General features: G+C 42.6%; 1 protein-coding gene across 3 annotated transcripts in view; it reads right to left on the bottom strand.

Annotated features, from left to right (window-relative positions):
- HIVEP2 (HIVEP zinc finger 2) overlaps positions 1-22,720 on the bottom strand; it is a 126,780-nt gene that overhangs the window by 64,902 nt on the left and 39,158 nt on the right. For 2 of the 3 annotated variants that reach the window (XM_040597322.1, XM_040597321.1), the window contains exon 3: positions 14,315-14,376. The exons of the other annotated variant lie outside the window; for it this stretch is intronic. The gene's annotated coding sequence lies outside the window, so the exon portion shown is untranslated. The remainder of the gene's footprint in view (positions 1-14,314; positions 14,377-22,720) is intronic. 3 annotated transcript variants of the gene reach the window in all.

The raw sequence follows: 22,720 nt of genomic DNA, 5'->3' as shown, positions 1-22,720 counted from the left end.
AATAGCTGCAGAGAAAAACATGAGACCAAAACCCAATCAAACAGTGATCTGGTCAAAAGGTAACACTGGCAAAGCTTTATGACTGAAATACTGAGCAGTTCTTCTGGTGCCTCTTAAAATTTACATCAGGTTTTGGCCTCTGTGGTATGTTAAGTGCAACTGTGGATTTTGAAAATTCAGATCTGGTATACTCACCAACTAACTAAGATGGTTTATCGACCTAAGGAGTCTGACTGCGAACCCGCCATCGGAGCGACACACCGGTCTGGCTCAGGAGGAATACTGCCACAAAAGCACAGAGCAAGATGCAAATGCTTTCTTTCAGAAAGGAAGGAAAATGTAATGAGAGCACCAAGGAGGGGGGGGGGGGGGGGGGAAACAAACCCCAAAGTCTGATAAAAATTAAACTGGTATAACAGGAAAAAACATCAAGCAATTAGCAATTCTTCTGACACTTGGGTTGCCAGGCTGTTTTCTCTGATTTTTGATGTTTGTATTTTTTCCTTATTGGACCGTTAGAGTTCATGGTTATGATCTGCCAGGCAATCTGAAAACTTTATCTCCTCTCAAAGGCATTTCAGGCAGCTTGAGAGTTTGTAGGTGGAAGCAAGTAAAACTGAAGCATGGCGGAGGCGGGACCTCTGCAGATCACTAAAGCAACCTCAGTTCTAGTAGGACAGCCTATTTGCTGGGAAAGTTGCAATATGAAAACCTGATATATTAAAGGTCAAGACTCCAATACAGAGCAGACTCATCTGTATTGTGCTTTAATTTCTTTTTACGGTGAGAGGTGCCTAGGGACCTGAAGAGGTGACAGAAAGATAAATCATGCATGACAAACTGGAACAGAAGACAAGGCTGTATTCAGAATAGGATAGCTCTGCTGGTGCAGCTGTCCTAGCAAACTGTACTGACTGTATGTTCCCAGCACAGCCTTCACTTGTACCAGCAAAATCACGCTACTTGCTGGCACAGCTTTTTCCTGAGGTCCTTCTTCCCTCATCCAGCAAGTAAAAAGTGTTTCAGTAAAATTAAAGGTTTGTCCTACACATATCCACAGTGGGAGCTTTTGTGTCAGTTGCAGATCAAGTCAAGGATCAAGCCTCTCTATGCCTTTGGCCAAGACAGCTACGGCAGCAAAAATGTCTAAAACAGGCATATTCTGCCTTTGACTGGAGTGAGAAGTTCTTTGCAGAGACTTCAATTACTAGTTTCTGCCACTAACAGGAATCTTACCTTCTGGTTCACTTTTTGCAGAAATGGAGATATAAAATGTCTCACCACACATGCCCTGCTCAGAAAGGTTATGGTATTTCTACAAGCAAAAGTCTCCAGCACGCCTACGACTGACGCCAGTTGCTGCTCCACCATCGTTATGGAAAAAGCTCACCCAGCCGGCCCTGCCCATGGCAGCGAGGCTCAGCCCAGGCTGAGCACCCTTCCCCGGAGCTGCGGGAAGGGGGAAGCGGACGGTGGGCTTGGTGCCACTGCTTCTGCAGGCACAGCCTTTTCCCTGGATGGAGAAGGGAGGACTGTGATGTTCAGCGACATGGGAAAAATTATGCCAAACCAAGTGCCGGGGACTATATGGGCAGCTTTAAGAAAACAAATTCACTCAGATGATGAAAACCACAGCTGATTTAAGATGTATTTTAAAAGGAATTTGTGGATCTGCTTTAAGGAGCTGTGCGAAAAGATATTTTCCAGGTGTGCTGCATGGTATGGTCACAATCATCCAAGAGATTAAAGATTTTACCACTGTTGTCTATGATTTTCATAAGAGAATGGGCAGTGACTTTAACATGCCCTTGAGGAAATTAAGATCAGCGAGGGATCTGGCAGCATATTCATACATGGTTTCCAGCCTGTTAAAAGGGCTTACCAGCTTTACCTGCCTTTGGTTTGGCAACGTTTAGGGCTGTGGTCCTTGGGCACCCAGTATTATCTAATTTCTTTACAAGGCATGCAGTATGTATTTCTGGAAGGTTGGACCTAATCCAGACTACTATGGTTTCCACGGACAGGAAGCCTGAAGGTTTGGGATTAAAACGGCAGGAGGCTGAAAAGAAAATTGAAGACCTGGAAATAACAACTGATGGTCCTGACTCAATCATCGCTGAGAACACTGCAGCTCTTACAAATGTGATCAACAGCCTGGAGAATAACCTCAGATGAAGGGCTAGGGTTTGGAGGACAGTGGAAAGCTCCTGCAAGTACAGTTACAAGACTGGTTCTGGTACACTTTTGCATATGAATTTCAACCAGTTTTCTATAGTATCATGTAGTAAAACACAACATAAAAGACTGTAGCTATCTGATCTACCCCAGCATGTCTCATTTAAAGGAAAACTGCTGCTGCCTAAGACCTGTGACAGAAGCCCTCTTCCTCCAGCTGTGGAAGCTGGAGGTGCTCCTGGCTCCTGTCCCCACTTGCTCTTCACTGGCTACAGGCTCATGTTTCCTGCCTCAGTCAATGTCAGCCCTCCACTGACCTGCAACCATGGCCAGTTCAGATGACTTTGCCCGGAGTAAGGAACAGAGCACTTCTAATGCTCTTTCAACAAGCAAAGTGGTGGAGTAGTAAACTTCCAGCTAGTAAGCAATGACAGTCCATGGGCAGAGTGTCATCTTCAACCTTTGTGGCCCCTTGCCACCTGTCCACTCCCCGAGACCTACAGCATAGATGAAGAGTTATAGAAAATGCAATATAGAAAGTTTTGCTTTCTGTATCACTACAGAACTAACTGAAGAAGTATGCTTACCAGCAACCCTACTGGACTTAAAAGCCCTAAGTAACAATGATGTTGCCATGATGTGGTACTTGACAGAAGACTCATTACTTTGGGGCAGACACACAGGTTTTATCGTGAATTTTCAGGACTCACGGATGCTGTTGTGGGCAAAGTACCACCCTGATACCCTTTTGTGATAGCCAAGACAACAAAGTCAGAATAAAATAAAGACTGAAACAACATACTAAAGCAATCCCTCTCTAAACTACCTTTATTCACTACCCCAGAGAGGTCACTAAAAAGCAATATATTTTAGAGAAGAAAATCACTGACTTTTAAACACCAATGGCAATGCAGATGAGCAGAGCCTCCACTGAATTTATTCATGTCTGTGTCCAAAAGTCAGGTGGCAACTCACATGGGTACCCTACCACTAAATGACAGAAAGAGGCCTTATGGCTGACTTACAGAGACTGGCAGGGATTAGCTAAACCTGGTTTCTGAGGGTGTTTCCTATTAACCTGAGGTATGTTCAAGGTCTGGTTGCCCCAGGAAACAGACAAATGGAAAAAAGGGGTTTAAGCTATTTTCTCTCTCTGCTATGTTCACCAGAGCTTTAGTGTAGCTGCAAGCAAAAGACTAAGGACTGGCAAGCTGGCAATTTCATTGACATTTGTCCCCTTAAAACCTCAAGGTTTGATTCTGCGTTAGGGGTGCTGCTCAAAATTACTAAAAACAGGAAAATGGCGAGAGGCCACACTGACCGTAGCAAGGCCAGCTGAGGAAAAACTGCCCTAGGAAAGGAGCCAAGAAAGCGCATGGGACCTAAAAACGCTTCCAGATAACACAGTCAACATGCTAGGCAGCAAAAATGTTTCTGCCAGGAAAAGATAATGCCACTGCTAAGAAACATAATAAATCAAGTTAAAGGCTTCTTGTGAGGGAAAAAAGACACAGCAAACAATAGTGATCATTCAGAAACTCAGACACAAAGACTAAGAAAGGTGGTAAGTTAGAGAAAGAAGGACAAAAAAACCCTACTGAATTCTGCATCTCCAAAGAGTTATTCAGATTCCCATTGAGTGTTTCCAGAGATGAATGCCACCATCTTTGCTTCAGGAAGTTACAACAGATATACTAAAATTCAGTCAGTTATATCCCAAACCACTATCACACTGTTTCAGAACCTTTGTGACCACCAGAAACTGCTTAAATGATAAAAGAGCAAGCACTGAAAGCTATTTGTCTATCAGGACTGCTTCACAGGAGACAAGCAGAATTAGGAGACCCCAGGAAAAGGCTCCGGGCAGGCTCACTCGACCTGATCTGCCTAGTGTGCCCTTATGATATGGTGAAGCACTTCTCACCACTTCTCTAAGGACTGCTTACTAATACACCAGTCCTACACTAGTCTCAAATGGGATTTAAAGAGGATAAGTAACTGGAGTCAGAATTAACTTTGCTGGGGATACCCCTTTTCTTTCATTCTGACAAATCAAAGAAATCCTCAACATGAACTGCAGATCTAGGTTTCAGCACCTATGTTCCAGTGTTTTTCATACTACTTCATCATGACTCGACCCAGCAATGAGCACTAAAGTCCCCAATGGGTTTGCAGATCACCACAGCAACATGATTAGAAAGCTGGATCCAAGTATCATAAAAGTCAATGGAACTTGGACTGAGCCCCAAGAGAAATGATTTTCCCTGCTATGAGTGGTTAGCTATACATTATGCTTCTCCTGTTGATAACTGTGAATCTTTCCCCATGCACCCGTTTTAACTACTTAACAGAGCCTGCTTTTGAACAATATAGTGTCATAAAAGAAATCACAACCTGGAATACAGAAAACATGCCTTCTGTACCCTGGGATAAATTAAAAATTCCACTGACTACAGTAACTATTGAGTAAGACTCAATACTCAATACTATTACCTAAAGGTATGCACATGTGCACATAAACACACATGCATCAGCTTACTGATCTGTAGGTCTTCTAAACCCTTCTCTGGGAACTAGCCCTGTGACAAACATTTGTAGGAGAGATGTAGTTTGTGTGGTCATAGGGACACAGAGTGTATCTCACGTCATGTGTAATTTTATTCTCTGAAATTTTATACATTTCCCTTCTTTAAAATACGGAGATATTTCTGTGCGGGAAAAAAAAAAGTTTTATTCTAAGGAAGAAAACAAAATGCTTTAAGAATAGACTACAAATTTATAAGATATTTTAACACAGATTTGAAGAGATTACTCATAAACGCAAACACTATTGAGTTTATGTAATAATTATTTGGCATTTTACATGTGCTATAACATGTAAAGTAATATTGGTAATATTTCTAGCTTATATGCTGTTCTTAACACAGAGGGCTTTTTTGTCAATAGGGCCATGATAATTCACATACTAACTGGAAGAACAAGTTAATCTGGTAAGAGTGGTACCTGAAGAGAACAAAAATCACAGAAACATTTGGGTTGGAAGCCACCTCTAAATGGGTCATCCTAGATCATCTATAATAGACACATCTAGTCTAGCCATGACTGACTCCACACCCTCCCATGGCAGTTTGCTCCACTGACCTAAATGTTGTGTAGTAGTAACCCCTTTCCAGTATCGAACAGTCCAGCAAAGTATTCCCTGCTGCAGCTCAGCCGCAGTATTCTTCCCCCTTTCTCTTCAATGACATGTGAAAGTACCTTGCCCTGTTCTTTCCAGCCCTTTTGCACACATATGTGCAGTTAAAGCTCTCACACTTTCTCCAGACTCAATGTACCTGGGCTTCTTGTCTCAAATACTTTTTCATCTTGACTTTGGGCTTTTCCACCTTCCTGAAGAGTCCTGTGAATTGAGGTTACCTTTTGGTAATTATTTTGATTTATTATTTGATGATTTTGTGGGCTGAAGAGGATTTGAAACATTTGCACCGTCTAGTTAGGAATTTATTTTATGAGGCTTGAAGTTACAAGTATGTCATCGCACATCTTCCTGCTTTAGAATCATAGAATCATTTAGGTTGGAAAAGACCTTTGAGAACATCAAGTCCAACCATTAACCCAGGACTGCCAAGTCCACCACTAAACCATGTCCCTAAGCACTGCATCTATGCATTTTTTAAATACCTCCAGGGATGGTGATTCCACCACCTCCCTGGGCAGCCTGTTCCAATGCCTCACCACCCTTTCAGTGAAGAAATTTTCCCTAATATCCAATCTTTATAGATATTTGTTCTTTCAAATTTAATATTGTTCTCCCAAGAAACACCTTGAGAAAATCACTCATACAAGATCAATACGCACATTAATAAGACAGCTGGAATTCAATCCTGCTGTTCTTCAGGATGTGCTCTGTAATTCCAGGGAACTTCCACCCAAATTTGAACAAGGAGTGTTACTTCCTTATATAAATGTATGTCACCTCCATCAGGCATTGCTGGGAGTGAAGCCTCATCAACACCAAGTTTACCTGAGCATTTATAGAGAGCGTCTGAAGGCCTTTAAGGCCATGCTAAGTTCCAGTAGCAGGACTTAAAAGCAACTTAAAAGCTGCTTCTGGCAAGCCTGGGCAGGCTGCAGTCACGGCAAGGGCACCATATACTTTGATTTTTAAATAACAGCCTTCGTCTGATACGTATTAATGACCGTGACACGCTTGTGCTCCCAGCACAGAGGAGGTCCAAGAGCACAGGAGAAGCTGGTGGCCTGCTCACGCTCACAGAGGGAGTCATTGGGTGGGCTGCCTGGAGTCACACACTGCGAGGGCAAAGCATGTGCTACCAGCACGTGCTGGTCCTAACTCTGCTAGTGCCCAACACAGACCTCTCTGAGTGACTTCTGAGCAACCCGTACAGACAGACTGGGGTGGTCAAATTCTCCATCGGCAACGGAACATCTGTGCCAGTTCCAGTACTTGAGGATTCACAAATATTTCCACAGTCATGGATTTAAAATGCAATATTCATTTGGCACACCATTGTATCACAATGTGCATGTACTGAAGTAGAATCTGGGACTTTAAATCAATTACTTGCCTGTAACATAAAACAAGTCTATTTTCCCAATGAATATATATGCCTAAAGAAGGTGGTAAAGAAGGGGCTCTCACACATGTAGAGGAGACCTTTTTTTTCCTCTGTTTTCACCGAAACATTGGCAGAGGGTATCCAAATGGCTCGTTCCACAGTTGCTTTGAATAGCTGCAATATAATACTCATCCAACTTGTTTTCAGAATCAATATGAGGAAGGTTTGGGTTTTCTAGTTTTTCAGTTTCAACAAAGAGAGGACACTGCTGCTGGGACTGACTCTGCCTATTGCCAGCACGAGAACCTGAAAACATGCTTAACAACAGCATGGCACGACCAATTTCTATATTAAAGAGATAGCTATAAAGTTTGATAGGAAGAGACAAGCGTTACGCTTTCCAATATGCAACTCAGAAGACAGACTCAGGGACCATAACATGAATTATATAACCCAACACGCATTATGTCATCTGAGACCTTGGTTAGGCCACTACTTTTTTTGTATATGCATATATACACATATATGTATGATTTTTTCCCTCAGACAACTGTCAAGTTACATTCCTTATATAATGCTGCTGCAGCACTAACCTGAAGCATAATGACTGTGCTCATTACAGGGTTATTACGAGTTCTGGGATGAAGAGCTGTCAATAATTTGATTTGCTCCATATAAGGTAAAAAAAAATCTTTGATGCAAAGGGAATCCCAATTATATCTTTTTGAAACAGTAATTACAGTAATAACCAGATTAAAAGCGGTATCCACAGGTCTCCCGCCGGCAAGGCACGCAAGCCTGTGTCTCGGTGGGTGCACGGGACAAGGAGACAGGGTGCTGCAATCTAAACTGCTGGGTCAGGCCTCGGTGTACAATCCCCTGCATCCTTGCATGAAAGAAGACGGTACAGAATACAGCAGTGCTCATGGCCAAAGAAATTCAGTGTTTTCTGTATAAATGAAAACCCTATACACAGTAAATTTTCTTGATTGTTCGGTCTGGCTTTTATTTTTTGTTGTTTTTGCTGTCAGTTCAGTGCAGCCTATTAACAACTGTGAAAAAAAATGGCCTTCAGCAGGATTTACACTCCAATCAAACAATCTCAAATTTCTTTCAGAAAAAGATCTATTGAACTGGTTCTCCAGTTTTCACGTAAGTCAGGTCCAGCTTTTAGATGCTGGCCTTATGTTGTAATTGTGTATTGCCAATGAATTCCTATTTCATATAATGCAAGATAAGCTGATACCTGTGCAGCTAGGTTCCAAATACATTGCATCAATTGATAACAGCACAAGTAGGTAAATCTCTAACACCCTCCTGCCCATTTATACGGAAGGGGTTTTGCACATCTTTTTTTTTTAGACCTCTCACCTAAAGGTCTTTTAAAGGCATCACCTCTTGTGAACTGTGAGAGAGGCTTTTGTTGCTACAAGTTCTCACAGGAAAAAGGCAAAGGTGTTCCTTTCCTGGGATTTCAGTTTAGCCCTTACCACCAACATTGCAAAGTATACACGGCATTCTGTTCAAAACCCTTATTGTTCTTCATCATGGGCTTATTACCGTTCGCCTACTGGCCACATTTGTATGGATCAGTGCAAAACCACAGACCTCTGAAACGCTTCCAGCAGCTGCCCGTTTGCCTGCTGACTCGGTCCCCCCCCGAAGCCCGTGGGCTACTTCAGCGCAGCCAGGGCTCAAGAGCTGGAGCATCAGACCCCTCTGTCATCTCAATGAGAAGTTTTGATGTCCAACACTCACGTGTAAAAGCCACTGAGGCTAAAATTAAAACCCCAGAAACAACATGGAATGCAGGTAAGTCTACTTCAGTGTCTTATCAGTGGTTTTAATTTTCTAACAAACCAGGAAAAAAGAAGAAATTAAAACTTAAGGCTTCTGCTCCATCCTCATCACCTTCTTGTGTTCAGGCAGTTCATCTGATGCAGCAAAACACAAACCAGACACGGTAAGATAGCCCTGTTCCACAAGCTCCCTAATATATTGCACCTCCAATTCCCAGGCTCTGACCCACAACCCAGCACCTCGCAGAGCCCCCCTGGACCCAGTCCCTGCAGGGCGAGCCAGCAGCTCGTACCCTCTGCTTTCAGCCAGGCGGCATGGGTTTGCAGCTAGAGGTGGGAGAAAGGCTGCGAAGAGCGAGCAAACCTTCCCACCACCAGTGTCCTTACCCATCCCCGCCGCTCCTCCATTGCCACCCAGAGCCTCCTCTTTTGGGCTCCGTCCCCACCCCCACTGCCCCCCTCCCCCCCTGCCCCCCCCGGGCGCCCTTCTTCTGGGACCAGCACCAGCTCCGCTCCCCGCCTGAGATGCCGAGGAGTGATGACCAAGAGTCTGTTCCCGCGCAATCCACCCCAAACCATAACTCTAAATGTATCTTCCAATTCTACTCATGTATTTATAGGCCCCTGCACAGGGACATATTATTCTTTCAAAAATATTACAGGAAAATGCTGCAAATGATTGCCATAAAAAAACCCTCCATCATAATTTCATTAAAAATTAACAAAAAGAAAGCATTAGTGTTGTCCTGCCAGCTGGGGGGGGGGAGGTGTCTCACATTATTAAATTGAGAAGGGCAGCAATGGAAAGCCTTTTTAGGTTGGTGTTTCCATTCTTTCCTCTTTTGCTTGGTTCAAAAGTCCTGCATAATTAATACTGTAGTACTTAATAAATGCTTATGAACCTACTACTCTCTGCTCTTTCCGTTTAATTAGGTGATCGACTTCAGGCGTACTATAAATTATAATGACAATTAAATTACTTTTTTAATGTGCACACTTAAAAGATTTATAAACAGGAATAGAGTAGTACAGTGCACTGAAAACTAGAAATACCATGAACCAGAGAACAGCACAAAATAATCCCATCTAAAGTATCTCCCCAGACCTGCAATGACTGGGAGATATGGTATTTACCGTGTCTGGTACAACCACAGAGAATCGTGTATTTCTGTCTGAATGCCTGCCCCTTTTAACTTTTTCTTCTAGAACTTACATATCTCACTTGGCTTCATGGCAGGAACCTACAGCAGTTGAAGAAGAAGTCAGGCTACAAACTTCAGCATCTCTTAGGTAAAACATTCGCAAAAAGTGGAAGACCCTTTCCCTTCTTTGAAACAAATCATAAAACTTCTACTTCATTTCATCATAACACTGCCATTAAAACTTTTAGGGGGTCAAAATACACCATGGTATTCCAGCTGGCACAGGCAAATCATCAAAGACCATGGGTTTCATCATCTCACGAACAGACCTTTCCTAGTCAGGAGACAGAAATGTCCATCTGAGAGTATTTCACGCCATCAGCACCACACACAGCAACAATCAAAGTCAGCTCTTCTGATCCTGTTATGCCATCTAGGACTCATTCCCCTGTCACTTACAGCAAGGTAAATTATAACTAAATTCACAAAGCTAAGAGAATTGCATATATTAAAAAATGAGTAAGAATCAGACCTGGCCTTCACTTCAAACCGGTGCTCAGAAAAGTACAACTGATAAACTAAAAATACTCTTTAATTTTAAGTAGTTTAAGATACTAAGAGAAAAGTTAACCTACCTAAATGTCCAGACACTTCCAACCCCTGGTTGGTCATTGAAAACAAAGAAATCATCACTGTTTTCTTCTACAAGTTACCTGTCACCCACATGGAGAGACAACAGCATTTGTTTTAAATCACACTGTATGCTATATTGGTGAAACTTTCTCATGTAAAAAAAGTCATTAGAATTTGGGCTAGAGGAGATGCTTTCCCATCTGGGAGCTGAATCTGGTTTGGTGTGACTATTCCTGTCTGTTAATTTAGCAGTATAAAGTATAACTGTACATTCTTGGCATACTTACAGGGGATGCTGGCATCTCTGTAACCAGAACTGCTTTCAGAGATGGGAAAAAAACCCAGACCGGGCAATTCACAGCGCGCTAGAATAATGATGGGCAATTCAGTGTTTTAAGCATCGTCTATCACAGTGTTGAATAGTCAAAAGGGAAATGAATTTAAATATATTGCCAAGACACAGTGCTGTGACAATTGTCTCCGGTTTTCCTTTTTAATACAGAAAAAAAAAAAAATCCCAGACACTCGTCTCGTTCACACCCAGTGAAGCTGAGTGGAAAGCAGATCAATCCCACAGCTTCCTCGTGTGTCTGTCCACCTTGACCAGCACAGGGCAGGGCCAGAAAAGGTACAGGTAGATGAGAAAATGCCGGGAGGCTGAGCAGTGTGGTGAATCACAGGGAGCCGCTTTGTCTGCAGCTTCCGCTCTTGGAGGAGCTGTGTGGGGCTGAAACAATGGCTCTGCTATGGAGCTGTGTCTCACCCACCTCATCTACAGCTGGTGATGGATGACGGGTCAAGAGGGCAGCAGACTTTGGGTGCGCAACCCTTAAATACTTTATCAAAGATGGCAAAAGGCCACGTACTACAATAACACAGCAAATACTTCCTTTTGCTGTAGAGCAGACAAATTCCTTCCTCTCTGCTGGCTAAATCTGAAGCTTTTGGTTCATGGCTCAGAGTGTATGCAAATCCTATATTCGCAAAACATACGTGTAAAAAAGCTGTGGGTTTTTTCCTGAGACCGTTTCGTTGTAAACATTCTCACAGAAATGAAAAGTCAGCCCTATCTGTGCTGAAATCCTATGCAGTCATAAATATGTAGTTCTAGGGATTTATGGGGTTTATGGACAATAAAAGAAGGCACGTTTCACTCATTTTAAAAATTGAAACTGCACAGTAAAAGTTGAAAAAATTTGTAAAACTGTAACTCATCCAAACTTTCCATACTGGAAGGGTTTCCTGAAAGAAAAGCATACTGATTTCATAAAAGTGAAAAGTTCCATAAAAAATAGAAATTTTGTCCCTGGTTTAAATGAAGATTAATAAAAGTAATAGGCCTTGTGATATAACAAGGTAGTTCAATACTAACAGTTTAACAGTATTGTTCTGCTACCCAGTGAATTATAATTTAACAAGACATATGAGATGAGTTGGAATACCTTCACGCCATCATAATATCTTTCTGGAGAATAAAACTGAAGCAACATTTAAAATGTTCTGAAATACGGTATCTTACTGTACAAGAGTTGTCAAGGGTTTGTCCCAGTTTAGAGCAGAGGTAAATTATTTCAGAACTTTCTGCCATTTAAATGCTCTTCCAACCACTTTTGTCTTCCGTTCCTCCTTAGCTCCTTCTCTCTCTGTTTATCCCCCAGAGATCTTCAAAACTTGATCTAACTGCTCTGAATCTGACAAGATAACTTAATGCTCTAACAGGACAGAAAACTGTGGCTTCATGTTTGGTTTCTAAAGGCAGCAGCACAAAGGAATCTCCAAAGAAGCCTCCAAATCACCTGTGACCACTTCAGCTCCCTTTACCCGCTGACGGGAGCATGAGCAACTGAAAGGCAGCCACTTCGCTGCCCACCCACGTGGCCCCAGGAGCTGAGGTAACGCTGTCATAATGGAAACCCTGATCAACAGCAGCAACACCTAATATTGGCTCATAACTTTCCCAGTTTGGAGGCAGCAAGCTGTGCCATCCCACCGCACACCTCGCAGCGACATGGGAGAACTGCACCTTCGGCCTCCAGGTGCGTCAAGGTAGAAGAAACTGGACATTTTCCTCCCAAAGATCTTACAGCATTTTATGCTACAGCAAAGAATTAGCATAATTTCAATCAAATGTTGTATTACAAATCTCACCACAGATTTTGAACTTGCATGCTCCAGAACTGAGCAAAATAAATGGTGCTACTGTTCAGAAAACGGAAGGTCTCGGGGTGGAGATATCTCAACTTTCTTATTGCCCTATTGAATAGATTACAAGCAGGCCTGTCATCTCTAATTCAACCAAGTCTAAATTTCAGATTAATCACAGAATCATAGAATCATTTAGGTTGGAAAAGAGCTTTAAGATCATCAAGTCCAACCATTAACCTAGCACTGCCAAGTCCACCACTAAACCATGTCCCTAAGTACTACACCTACACATCTCTTAAATACCTCCAGGAATGGTGACTCAACCACTTCCCTGGGCAGCCTGTTCCAGTGCTTGACATTAACAAATTAAAAAATAAGTGATTTTAATTAATGGCCATAATGTGTACTGAAAAGCTTCTAGAGAAATAAAAGCTTTTGCACAGTCTCTGTCACCCAGAAAAGAAATCTGCACATAGTACTTTCATTCCTTTTTCAGAGTGTGAAGCTAAGACTGGCATCAAACTGCATTGTATTTTCAGCACATTTTCCATCTGAACTGAGAGGCACCTGAGCAGCCAGTGATGTCCCAGAGAAAACCATTTTGAATATAACCTTTCTGCTACACCCACCTTTAGCTCATGGCCCAGCACGCTGCTCCCTTTTACTCATCCAGGTAAGGAGAAGCTGACAGCCGGGGGAGGGAAGAGATTGGAAACCATATGGAGCTAGAGTCAATTTTCGGCATGTTATTTGTGAATAGACACAAAAGAGATAAATGCTGGCATGCATAAATTCATATTTTATCAATATCTATTCTGGTACTTACTGTCAGAGTAAGTACCTTATTCAAAAACAGGCTTTTAAAGGCAAACACCGGTTTAAAGAAAACCCAAAATCCTTAGAGACACATTCTAACCCTGACTTAACTCCTCACCACAGCCAGTCCAGGATCCCAACGGCGTGAAGCAGGAGGCAGAAGCCCACTCGCTGCGTTTATCTACCAAAGCCAAAAGAGCAACTAGTACAAACAACCAAGAACCCAAGAGAGAGTTTCTTCAGGCCACTGCCCAAAACAAGTCCCCTGGGAGCGGGGCTGCTCCAGCAGGGGTGACGACCAGCCCGGCACAGGGAAGCACTGGGGGTCCACGCCTGAGCTGCTCATGCAGAGGGCAGGCAGAGCTGACGGTTTTGCATGCATTAACTTGTACTGGCAAAGGCTATCAAAATCACAAGGATTCACTAGTTTTGCTGCCTGTAGTTGCTGTACCTACAGATGTTCAGTTTCACTTCTCAGACTTATTCAAATTATCCAGCCCTCATGGGTTTGCAAACCTGAGCTGCAAGTCTCAGCCGAGAAGGGGATTTATTAAAAGACTGCTGGTGCATCTGACTGTGACAAAATGCGAAAATAAAAAAGTAATGAAACGTATTGAACGTCTCTGAACCCCATATTATGTTTGGTCTGGATCCAGTGGACACGTTTGATTTCCATTGACTTCCCTATCACAGACTGTTATCTCCCCAAACTGTGTTCTAAGACCAGCACACAACAGAGGCAGAAGGACAGTGGAGCAAAAGTATCTGTGACAGTCACTTACTCCATCAGTCAGAAACTGAAAAATAAAAGAGCCACTTCAAATGCTAACAGAACGCAAAAACTGATCGCTTCCTTCCAGAGGAGGGCAAAAGACCTTATTTGCAAGTACTGATCAGAACACATGCCATGGCAGAGAATGTCTGGACTCTATTCATGGCCCTTAAACAGCTCTGTGTCTGGGTTTAGGCAAATGGTTGGAATTTTCTATGCTTTTTCAAAATAGTAATAAAAACACATACCCACCTCACAGAATAGAGGCTTCATCTGTGTTTCTAACTCACTCACAGCTTCTTAAGTAGGCAGTCCTGCAAAAGTGCAGATTACCATTATTTAGATTTTATCTTCTTTAAAAATTTTTAATCCTGCCTGTTGCCCGGGGTGGGGGCTGAGTTGCCAGGTAGGAACAATTGTGGATGCAAAATCAGCATCTGTGCTTGGAGGCTGGTGTCAACCTCCTGCCTCACATGTACGTGTACATCATATTCCTACATCTTCCACAACACATAACATGAGTCTATGAACAGGTCAGTAGGACACAAGCCAAGCAATGCACATCTACATCAGAATGCAGAACAAACAAAAAAGTGGGCGTTTTTAAGATCCAAACTCTTTCCCAAGAACCTCATTTCTTGCCGGTCACACAGTCTGGGTGTGACATGTAAGAAACAGCTTTCTGAGGCACTGCGGTGTCTTCTGAATCACTGCCATTACCCGAGAAAACCCCAGGAAGTGGTTTTGATGAGAAGCTGGACCTGACTTGCGTAGGTATCAGCTGATGCCAGAGTACACACAGCACAAAGCCCTAACAATACAGACATTGTGAAACCAGGAATAACCTCCTCTTATCTCCTGTAGTTTGGGAAATCATTTCTAACCTGGTGGCTACAGAGCTCAGGAAGAAGTCGAACAGTTAATTATTCACTGTGCATTTCATAATTAATCTCCATTTCAGGCCAAATCTTTGTATGCCCATAACGACATGAAGATCTTCAGTGAGGGAAACAACAGCATTAGCTTTTGGACCTCCTTCTGCAAAGCAATTCGTTTTTCCATAAACAGTTGCTATTAAGCAAGGACAAAGCAACAAACCAGCCATCTGTGTAAACCGATTTAAAAGGATGGTGACCTCATGTAATTTTTCAAACTAACACTCTCCATTTAACTTCTGCACACCCTGTCCTACCCCAGCAGATGCTGGGTGCCAGCAGGTCCTCGGGTGAGCACAGTGCTTCCTCTTTAGGGAGAGCTGGTACTTCAAAGCTGTAGAGATTTCAAACCTGTGAAAAGAGCATGTCAATGAAAATATCTCAGCATATATGGAAGCAGGACAACCTAGGTCGCCCACACACCCCAGAGGGTGTTGCCACATAGGTCTGCCCTATATTTGCCAGCTGAGCTTCCTAGAGGTATGAGGTCAAGCAAGCACAAAGGTCCAGATCACCGACAATAACACAATCCCTGCTGAAGTGTGTGCTTTCTTATGACCTGGCAAGAAGCCAGCAGAAGCATGGATGGCAACCACATCAGAAAGGAAGACAAACCTGGCAGCCATTCAGCAAAACTCAGGAATCCACACACAGCACAGCTATCCTGTACACACCTGAGACAGCCACAGCACCCACAGAGCCTTCTGCCTCTTTAGACTTCCATCTAATGAAGCTTCAGGCAAAATGTGCGAAATAAAATACCAAATAGAACACATAGAAACAGGTGTGAGTAATAAACACCCAAGGCCACGTCTTGCACCAGGTCACTTGCAGAACTGCCCTTTATTTCATTTACTGAAGTCAGTCAGAGACACACAAGAGCTGAGAGCAGGGTATAGAGGAAGATGTTGGTGATACCAGACCATTGGCAGCACAACAGAAGGATGTACACAAACTCCTTTCCAAAGGCACGTGGACTACAAGCACTTCAGTACCAAACAAGGTAATTGACAAAAATGTGTATTGTCTTCCCTTTTCCAAGCACCAGAACAACGTGGCCGTACGTTACCTTTATTGAAGTGGTAGAAAAAAATGGTTGCATCTCCATTATGTTTCCAATCCATGTAGTGTAGACATGGTAAAAATTACCTCCTACAACGCCAAGGCTTGTTACATTGACTTTTTTTCTTCTTAGCCTGCATTTTCAAACACTCATTACTTTGCTGCTCCCCTTTGCAAGGCCTGATAGTTGTGTGCCTGATAGTTGTGTCTGCTTTAAAATAATGGCTGTGAGGTGAAAAGTAACTTGCTTTCCTGACCCAGCGCATAACTGTACAAGCGTTTGTGCACTAATAGCCCATCGCGCACATGAAGTGGCATTTCTCTAATCGGCATTTGCTAAATGCAAGGGTACCCTGTAAACACAGTCACTTTTTTATTGACAACCACTTTAATTATCTCACTGTTCATAACGCAGTATCTCCTTTCTGTCATTAGAGAAGAATAAACCACTACCACCACAGCCACAGTAATGGTATATATTTCGAACTATGTATCAGTGAATACTATTAAAGATTAGCCTTAAAAGACAGAGTACTATTAACAGCTGTCCTGGGAATTTGTTACAGAAAAAGGAGCAATTCTGACATTTGAGTCGATGTTTCAGCGCCTTTTTGATATGCTTCAGAACAAAAGTTCAAGCTGTATTTCATTTCAGTTTGTCACATCATCTTGCCTGTAAAAGTGAGGACAGAAATTTGTGAGAAGTCGGGCTGATACCGCTTTCCCTTGCCTTCAGTTCTGCTATGTCAGCTGATGCTGGCACATGCAGCGTTATTTCCCTGCTTCCTTTGGGTTTGTCTTTCCTTGGTCACTGCTTTGAGTTCCTACCCAGCCATTTCCAACAGCTCTTCTGCTGGGTGCCACGTTATGTAAAAACTCAAAAATGGCTCAGCAAACATTTAAATCTGCACTACCCTGGCAAGCGGGTAATCCTTGAAGCAAATACTACTTACACAATGGAGTGCCCATGTTTGTTGGCCCACCGTGGAGATGTTGTGCCTCATCTCGTGAGGCTGGAAGCAATGCACACCACTTTGTAACATACCTCTGACTTTCTGTTTCTACCATATAAGCATTTGCTATCAGTTTTTATAGGGACGGAAAATGGAAAAGGGAATTCCTGGAAGAGATTACAATTGTCATACAAGCTTTCGATATCTTTTAAACAGCTGAAGCATTAATTTTTTGGCGGCGCTGTCAGAAGTCTATGAGGGCTTCCTGGCTGCAGTGGAAGAAACAGTACATTTAGTTCAACTACAAGCTGTACTCTTTAAAAAATCCATATGAAAACAGACTCATTATTCACTTTTCTGTTAATATGTGGTTTTGCCCTGAAGTTCAATAGTATTTTTTGTAAGACTTTGCAGTCTCAAGAAAGAACTGCAACTTAGAGCTAACACTTTAATAAACTCTTGTTTATATTATAGTCAAACCAGAACAAACAAAATAAAGCTATAAATGAAATTTTTATAGGAAGTCAAGAAAAAGATTCATGTGTCTGAATATTTTAGTTACAGTATGGTAGGCACGATTATTATTTCCTGTAAAGCTGAACTGTAGCCCTAAAGAACTGGAAGAAGGCTACTCTGGGAATAGAGCATGGATATGAGTTGAGCCTCTGAAGAATAGCTAGATATAAATACCATACAATTTTAATGTAAAACTCCCATCAGGTATTCTGGGAATTTTACAGCGGAGCAACAGCAAGATATGGCCATGAAAAATCTGTTTTGAGTCTTCAAAATACCGCCATGTTGGATTTCTGCAAATGCCTCCCTTTGTGGTAAAAAGTGCCACAAATTTTCAGGAAGAAGGTTTGCAGTGAGACAGGCAAGAAAATGACCTTCCTTAAAAGTGATCATAGAATCCCAGAAATTAGATCAAAAAGGAAATGGCCAAAGTCTATTAGATCATCTCATACCCAAATAAGAAAAATCTATGTAGTATATTTTACAGTGTTTTGTCCAGGTCACTTTTGAGTTAGCCAAACTTATCAGCTCTTCTGTTTTCCATCAGGAGAACAGATCTTCACCATAATGATTTTCAGTAGTTAAAGTAGAACAGATCTTCACTGTAGCTAACCCAATAAACTCTTTGCTCATTTGCAACATTTTAAGCCTTTATACCTCTTTGAGATTCCTATTCCCTTCTAGGTGATCTTGGATTTGTGTCTTTTACCAGTGTGATATCTAATTTAATAACAATCAAGGTAAATAATGCTAAACTAAAAAGAGCAACTGATCTCATTTGCAGCCTTGCTCCGTCCGTAACCAGTGGCAAGCTTCTGGTGGAATAAGACCTGAGCTCCTGGTCAAGAGTCAAGAGGGTGAAAAATCACCACCACTGTATTTAAAAACAGGCTGTATGTCGTCAGCACATGGCCCTGAGCTTTACGGACAATGCAGATCTACTAGCCAAGCAACCTCAAAGGTTCGTATTCCCTTTACTCAATGTGACATTCCGTGAATTGATTGCACCAAGAGAATTTGGTTACTATTACTTCTCCCTGTACATTAGTGAAAGAGAGTTTAAAGTTTTGTGTCTCCTAGTTGTCGTAACACCCATTTCTTTCCTATTCCCAAATTACAGACTTCCAGATTTCCAGCTGGCGTTTGTATATGGAAACGGAATTCCCTGGAGGGGAGGAAGAAGTTTCACACTGCAGACTGATATCCTGCCTCCCGAGCAAGGGATAGCAGATGTCAGGACCTCACAGACTAACTTTGTATCTCCTCTGAACAAAGATGGTCAGAAGCAGCACGCAGAACAATCCCCAAGCGTACATTCCATTTGCTGCTTAAAAGTATACACGTGTAAAAGAAAGAAAGCTGCACAGAGTCCATCCTTGAGCATGTTGGAATAAGTCTGTGGGGAAAAAATAACTATCTATATAAGGAATTTCGTATTTTAACTTAGTTGCTATTATTTCTAACTGGCAGAGTAGCAACTAGCAGTTGTGCTTGAGAAAAAGACAGGCTCAACAGGTTTCTGGGAAAGTCTTCAATGCTAAAGGCCTGTCTGCAAAGGGACAAAATCATTACATGAAACTAACACTCAGCAAACTCCTCAGCAGGTCTGAATTAGTGCCTTGTCCTGCAATCATATTATTAGCTGTTGCAGTGTCATGTAAATCCCTCACAACAGTGATATTTCTGAAGGACCGCTGTACTGTCAGGTGTCCTGACATTATCAAGGCTCCTGGGGATGCCAGTGTGGGGCACTTCTTTCTCGCCTCCTTTATACCAAGTTTCCAAGCTGCTCCAAATGCCTTGCAAAGGGACAGGGTCTGCCTCAGGAAGATTTTAACCTGGGTTGGAAGGGAGTTTCTTCCCTTGCTATCTATTTGGGGTATGGGGCCTCTATACCCAGGATAACCCTGTCCCTTACCTGCCCCGATCTCAGGATTCACGTACAGCTTTGCATCCGAAAGCAGGAGGCTGGCAGGGAGCGCTTGTGGCTGCAAGCAGACGACAGGGACTGCACTGAGTCACTGGCAGCACACCACTTGTTGAGCTGTTTGAGGTCCTGCAGGAAAAATGCTCACTTTGTGGCACTAAAGAGGAATACTGCCAAGAGCAAAAATCCCTACAGGAATTACTACACTGTGTATATACAGGAAACAAAACAGGAGATGAAGAAAAGACTGTGCCACAGTTTACAGGAGTTGGTGCCAGGCTAGTGACGTAAAGGAGGTACCTTCCCGTCTGCCACGGCACACAGGCTTCACCTGCAATATCCTCCTCCCCTCTTCTTCCCCATGTGCGAACAAACAGGTGGATTCCTTTCAAACTAACTCGATGCCAGGGTCACGTTTACAAACCTAATAACCTACTGACGGCCTGGTCCTGGATCTCCAACAGTCTTACGAAAATCACTGGCCACTTGCAGGAAGGACTGAGCTGAGGAGCAAAGGTTTTGGGACCAAGGTCATCAGGCACAGAGCATGCAGGAAGAGCTGAAGGGTTATCTGGCTCCATTCATTCACATTACTGTACGCCATAACATCAGAAAGATGGAGGGCTTTTCACTTATCAGTGGGATTAAAAAAATGAAATACCACAAAAATGAAATACCAGTACCTTTTTTCACTTTTAAAACTTTCCTTTACACTGTATTTTCCTTACACTATTTCACTGCATTGCTCTTCTTCCTCTTCGCTCTTTATTACTCCACTGACTACAAACATCAACAATGTTTACGAGTAACTCCTTATTTTTCCCTGTAGCAAAGTAATGTCTGAATGAGGCGATGGCTAACCCACACTTCCTCCACGACACCTGAAGAAACAAAACCCAAAACAAACCAATGAAACTATGCAAGTCCTTCCTCACACAAGCCGACCAAAATTGGAGTTTCCTACTATTTAGGAGCTGGTTCAATGATTTCAATGGGATTTTATGGAAACACAAAGATCACCTTGAGAAAGCAAGTATTTATGACTATATTAAGATGAATCTGAACCAACACGATCAAAGGATACTGTGTGCCATGAAGTACTGAAATCACTACACTTTGCCTCGTATTTCAGAATACTTTTACAACATATAGCCAGCTCACAGTTAGCAACATATCTCTGCTTGCATTAATGATTTTGTTATTGACTGAGTAGCACTGCCTGCTCCACACAGTCACTCTTCACATGAAGCAGTACTGTCAGAAGGGAGGGCCATGGCCAAGGTGAGTTTGTATTCCTGTTGCTGTTCTCCCCAACCCAGGGCATCTCTTTATTCTCAAGAGTATTTAAGCACTGAGAGTACTTTGTCAAAACAATACAAAACCATTAAATACTGATTCATTGTTATGACCCTCAACAAATATCTGATGCCACAGCAGCTGTACAGAGTGCACAGTCATAGATGTAACAAGCAGGAGAGAAATGAATTGCATTTAATCTTTCAATAATTTTCAAAATGAAGCCCCTGATATCGCTGTGTCAGATTCAGTCTGTGTTTTCACCTCCCAAGTATGGTAATTACAGTCCCGTGCCCACTGGGAACTAGTTGCACACTGAAACACCAACACGCTCTGCTGGAGGAGGGAGAGGTTTGCCAATGGAGTTATTACAAGATGCAGCAGCAGATCCTTTGACTTCCAGTGAATGTGCAGTATCCGTTGTTCACAACACCTAATTATTTTAACTACCAAAATGAAGTATCTGGTTATCTGTTGTTCAGGGTGACTGACAAGATTTTAAAGGTGGTCACTGAACAGGCAAAGGCTCTTCTGGAAAAACAAGGCTTTAGCCACTGCAGTCATTTTTCATCAGTTCAAGCTGTGCAAGCAGAACTTGGTGCCGGCATTTCAGTCACTGAAGTCAACAGGGTGTAGGCATATGGACCCAGGCATCCACATGGCGTGATTTCCCTGCAGGCTCAGCACCTAGACTGGTTTGTCCTCAACGTGACACCTCTGTCATAGCACACAGGGAGGTACCACACTGCCACATGTCACTTTGGACTTCATCCTCCGCCTTGCAGACAGCCCTAGTGCCAAGGATCACGAAACAGCAGGCAACTCGCTAACGCTTTTTCCTGGCAAACAACAACCCTTTCTGAAATGTTTTGAAGGCCTTAGGAATCTTTCTGGAAAGTTGGTGATGCTGAGCTTTTGTACAAATGCTGTAAACGAAAGCTACTCTAAAATACTATCACTAACCTAAAATACAACCCCCCTAAAAATGGGGGGAAATGAGGTCAGTATTAGCCAAAAGATATTAATGTGTTGCTGGACATAATGATTCCTAGAAAGCTGTCACAAATAATGCACATAGCAACATCAACAGTTGGCAAACTTTGTATTTTCTAAGCACAGTACCTCAGGAAAATTCACTGAATTTTAACGCAAATGACTCAAGAGTCATCATCAAGCTTTCTGTGCTTAACCTTTCACAGATTTTGAATTATATAACCAGTTTGTCATGAATCACAAAGCCTTACTGAAGTGACTGCAGGAAAAAAAAAGGTACAGAAACAAGAGTACACTCGTAAATCACAGTTCAATGAAAATCTTTTCATTCCCTCCTTTCCCTTGATCTTCCAAGCCTTTTTTTAACTGCTGCGTCTCTTCCTATTTCTTCTGTCAAATGCAATTTTCAACCAGCGCTCAACTAGACAGAGAGCAGATGAGGAAACCTGCTTCAGACCCAGTGTGTGTGTTATACCAGGCACCTGTCTGCAAGTAACGGAGAGGTATACATAACCTGTATTGCTCTGAGCAAGGGCATCCACACTACAACAGCACATGCCTTGCTACCAAAAGCAGCTTTATGTAAGCACTGTGTCAACAAATGCACAGCCATGGGTTAACTGGCTCCTGCAGGAAGCCCGGTTTCATTCATTAACTACGACCTCTAGGCTAGTACACGCAGAGCCGGAGACACACAGGCAAGTTAGAACAAAGCTCCTGTTCTCCCTCTGAAAGTTTTCAAGTCTCAAAATCCCGCACAAAACCCAATCTGCTGTCACCTGAGCGAAAAACAAAAGCAGGCACTCAAACAAGTAAGACCCGTGTGAGAGTTGCAAGCCCAGCCCATGCGGAGGGCCACCTGCCAACAGGAAGAAGTGGTGAGGAGGAATCTGGATCCAGCTGCTGTCCTCCCTCAGCCAAATAATGCCACGCGATAAACAGCATTAAGGACTTTTTTTTAATCATCAATCACACC

Source organism: Falco naumanni, chromosome 6 (assembly GCF_017639655.2).
Source record: "Falco naumanni isolate bFalNau1 chromosome 6, bFalNau1.pat, whole genome shotgun sequence".
Lineage (NCBI taxonomy): Eukaryota > Metazoa > Chordata > Aves > Falconiformes > Falconidae > Falco > Falco naumanni.
Note: the sequence above shows the minus strand (reverse complement) of the source record. Positions and strands in the feature narration are given on the sequence as shown.